Below are 4,362 nucleotides of genomic sequence, written 5' to 3' on the forward strand. Positions count from 1 at the left end.
AACATTGAAAATGAGCAAAAGGTTAAGAGTAAGTGAATTTCACTTCTGTGGGTGGTGCGTACTGAAACTAAAACAATACGGTAGTGGCTAAGAAGATTTATATTAGACACAGCCCTCCACAAACCCCCAGAGTCTAGGGAAGATGCTCCTTCTATGTCTTCCTCAGCATTGGTGCACCTTTCCCTTTGTTTGACTTGAACAAGCACCAGGGCTGTGCACCAGGCTGTGAGACAGAGGCTGGGTCTCCATCTGACTTGTTCACATCTCCCGCTTGCAGCACGGACTGCTTCAGACGTAGCAGAGATGCGTTGAATGATGACTAGTGAATAAATACTTCATGTAAGATGGGTGCAGCGGTCGGTGCATTGGAACACGGGGCATATTAACATTTTTGGAATGAAAGATATCCAACTAGAGCAGGTTAAGTATATGTGTAAGAAGGCACTTCTAATTGAACCTAATGTTAGGCTTGCAAAGTAGCAAAATAAACAATAGAAATGCCATTCAAATCAATGAGTCTTGAGATGTCACTTCTTCAAACCCACCCTCTCTAGCTGCTTGAATATTGGTTTTCTGATGTCCCACCTTTAAGCTCCCAGCTCTCCCAGGTTCTGATTTTGGCAGAAAGCCCACTATTCAAAGGAACTTACAATTGAAGTACATAACCTTAGGTCTGGTGCCTGCCTGTTACTCACATGGTATCCTATCTAATAATAGACAAATATGCAAATTGGCCATACCTCCGACACACCCACAAGCCACGCCCACAAGCAACGCCCACCATCCGATCAGAGCGAGTATGCAAATTAACCCAAACCAAGATGGCTACAGCCACAGAGAACAAGGTTTCCTAAGTAACAGAGGAAGCCAAGCTTTCCGCCTGCCCTGGCGAGGCCTAAGCCTCCACTCAAGCTACAAAGTTTCAATTATAGAAGGTAAACAAATTCAAACAAATGGCGGCAGAATGGAGCTTGAGAGAGCAGGCCAGGGTTGCCACCGGCAACAGGGGAAGCAAAGCTTTCCACACACCCTGGCCGGGCCCACCCGCTTAAGGCAACAAAGTTTCAATTATAACCCCAACACAAATGGCTGCCAGCCTTGGAGGGAGCCCCAGGCATGGCTCTGCTCCAGGCTACAAAGTTTCAATTGTAGAAAGAAAATAAATTCCAGATACCAGGGCCTCCGCTTGGGTTGCCAGGGGGCGTGGCTGGCCTGCAAACCACCACAGGCCCCTCGCTCAGGCCACCCCACGCCCCAAGAGAACCCCACCCTGATCAGGGACACCCTTCAGGGCAAACCAGCTGGCCCCCACCCCTGTACCAGGCCTCTATCCTATCTAATAAAAGAGTACTATGCAGATTGATCATCACTGCAACACACAATATAGCTGCCCCCATGTGGTCAAAGATCCTGCCCCCATGTGGACACAAGATGGCCACCACAAGATGGCCAGCAGGAGAGGGCAGTTGGGAGGCACCCGGCCTGCAAGGGAGGGCAGTTGAGAAGGACCAGGCCTGCAAGGGAGGGCAGTTGGAGGTGATCAACCCTGCAGGAGAGGGCAGTTAGGGGTAACCAGGCCGGCAGAGGAGGGAAGTTGGGGGCAAACAGGCTGGCAGCAGAGTGGTTTGGGGGTGATCAGGCTGGCAGGCAGAAGTGGTTAGGGGCAATCAGGAAGGCAGGCAGGGAAGCAGTTGGGAGCCAGCAGTCCTGGATTGTGAGAGGGATGTCCGACTGCCCATTTAGGGATCCGACTGCCTACCGGGATCGGGCCTAAACGGGCAGTCGGACATCCCTTGAGAGGTCCCATATTGGAGAGGGTACAGGCTGAGCTGAGGGACAACCCCCCTCTATGCACGAATTTCGTGCACCGGGCCTCTAGTCTAATAATAAAAAAATTCCTGAAATATTTGCAATGGATTGGGCGGGGTGGGGAGAGTCCCTTTTAATAAAGAAAGCATTGTTATATAATACATTTTCAAGCAATTGACATTAAATATTAATTGATTATATACATGTAATAATGTACATGTATAATATGCATACATGATAAATTGATATATACAAGCAAAACATTGTTATTAATGCAATTTGAAGAAACTACCATACATTACAGATTAGGTTGCTGTTTATAAATCCTAGATAATCTGTGACAGTGACATTAGATAAGAAGAGGTATGTAATTTGCAATGCTTTCTCAACATATCCCCTCAAATGCTGCCTGCTAACGAATGATAGTGTTTATTTCACTCATGCCCAAATTCAATATTCCTAATTTTTATCCTTCCTAAATTAACTATGAAATGAGATCATCTATGATCATGGGAACTGGTTTTAAAAATTTGCTTGAGGGAAGTCTTTGTCCAGGGATTGATAGATTTGACTCCTATTCTCTTCATAAAGGTTTGATGCTGTACCGTATCTAATTAAACTAAGCTCTGCCTTGCATGTTAAAACCTCCAAGCCCCTACTGTGAATGTTCTAATTTATTTTATTTCTCCTCCCAGAATAAGACCACTAAGACCGTCTTTAACATCTCAACTTGCAAGTGCAAAACATATTATAGTTAAATAAAGTTGCCCATAAAATATTACAGCTTTTAAGATTAATTGATGAATATGCTTGAACATGTTTGAATATGTGCATTGGATGGGTACACAAATGGTGAGGGTTTTAAAATAATTCTCTTGGAGAGATCCATTTCTTTTTGCAAGCTTCATTTTTGTTGCCTGTTTACAGACAATAATCAGTCAACATTATCCGCTAAAAGAAAAATATTTCTGTGAGAGTTACTTCTCACATTCATCCAATATATTTTCATGGTTAAAATATTTTCCTTTTTAAATGGCCATCATCTCATTTAGGAAACATTTTCCAAATATAGTGTCTGTTATAGACTCTGTGTGGAATCATGCCTTGCATACTATTCTTGTTTAGAATTACTGAAGGCCTGAAGTTTTTAACAGTAACTAAAAGTTTATTCCAGCTATAATGCAGGTTATTCTGACTTCAAGGTAGCCTCACACAGCATACTTCTGAGTCCATTCCCAAGATATTCTGTTGTACTTATCTCTGCCTGTTTTATAGACCCATGCAAGCTCTGTCACTAGGGGGTCATCTGCATTTGGATCACATATCAGTGAACAAATGGATAAGAGAATTTTAGAAATAGTTAATGCAGGATATCAGTGTGATCTTAGAATATTGAGGCAAATGCTGCCATTACTGTTAATATTTGGGTGATAAATTCTTGTTGTAAATACAACCTTAGATGGTTCAAATGGATAGTCTAGGACAGCGGTCGGCAAACTCATTAGTCAACAGAGCCAAATATCAACAGCACAACAATTGAAATTTCTTTTGAGAACCAAATTTTTTAAACTTAAACTATATAGGTAGGTACATTGTTATTAACTTAATTAGGGTACTCCTAAGCTGGCCTTTGCTAAAAACTCAAGGGGCCAAAGAGCTGCATGTGGCTCGTGAGCCACAGTTTGCCAACCACTGGTCTAGGAAAATGAATTGTCAAAAAGAATACAGTGCTTTGATATGGCCAGTCATTATGTCCCATAATTGTGGCTTGCCAATGAAACATATCATCCCCAACTGGACCTGTAGAACATATAGTGTCTATGTTATAGACCCTGTGTTGAGTCATGCCTTGCAAACGATTCTTGGGCAACGTGTAGCATCCTTGCCTGAGTACATTCTTCTCTTGCGATATATAAATTAATTATAAAATGCAGATTAAGACGCCAATCATGCTGACAATCATAATTACTAATTAAATAATTGAATATCCAGGAAGACAGAAGCAAGACTTCTCTAAAGTTTGAAATCATGCATATACACATGATTCACAATCATAAATACACAAAGACATACACACATTGATATATGTCATACACATATATTCTTACATATTCTAATTTCTAAGAATATTAAGTATTCTTATAGTCAGGAGTTTATTAAACTTCTACTTTAGTGCAAGTAGTAAGTACAACCAACACTATTTAATGAAAATGGCACTGTCAGGGGACAAATGTGCTTGGTTAATCTGCTGTTTACTAAATTTTAGTTCTTAGAGAACTTCATTTAGCTAGCATTTGTGCTTTAGTGTTCCTTTCTATGTGAAGCTGGGGTAATAAGCCCTCCCTCAAAGGGTTTTCCTAAGGATCAAATGAAATGTTACCTATGAAATACTTGACATAGTGAGTGGAACATTAGAAGAATTCAGTGAATGTAAGTTTACTCCACTCATGAGTTATGGGGAAGTCAATAGTATATATACAACGTGGCTTCTGGCTCAAAGAAATATACTATCTATTGATACAAAAGCCTTGGAAGAATCATAGGAGACACTGA

At 41.4% G+C, this 4,362-nt stretch overlaps 1 pseudogene across 1 annotated transcript; it reads right to left on the minus strand.

Annotated features, from left to right (window-relative positions):
- Positions 1–3,017: 3,017 nt before the first annotated feature.
- On the minus strand, positions 3,018–3,592 carry LOC307092405 (ubiquitin-conjugating enzyme E2 D3-like; annotated as a pseudogene). Its single transcript has 2 exons — positions 3,503–3,592; positions 3,018–3,286 (listed from the first exon to the last, which is right to left on the minus strand). The product of its transcript is annotated as a ubiquitin-conjugating enzyme E2 D3-like (transcript).
- Between the last annotated feature and the right edge of the window lie 770 nt (positions 3,593–4,362).

This window comes from Cnephaeus nilssonii (genome assembly GCF_951640355.1).
Source record: "Cnephaeus nilssonii genome assembly, chromosome: 20".
NCBI classification, from domain to species: Eukaryota; Metazoa; Chordata; class Mammalia; order Chiroptera; family Vespertilionidae; genus Cnephaeus; species Cnephaeus nilssonii.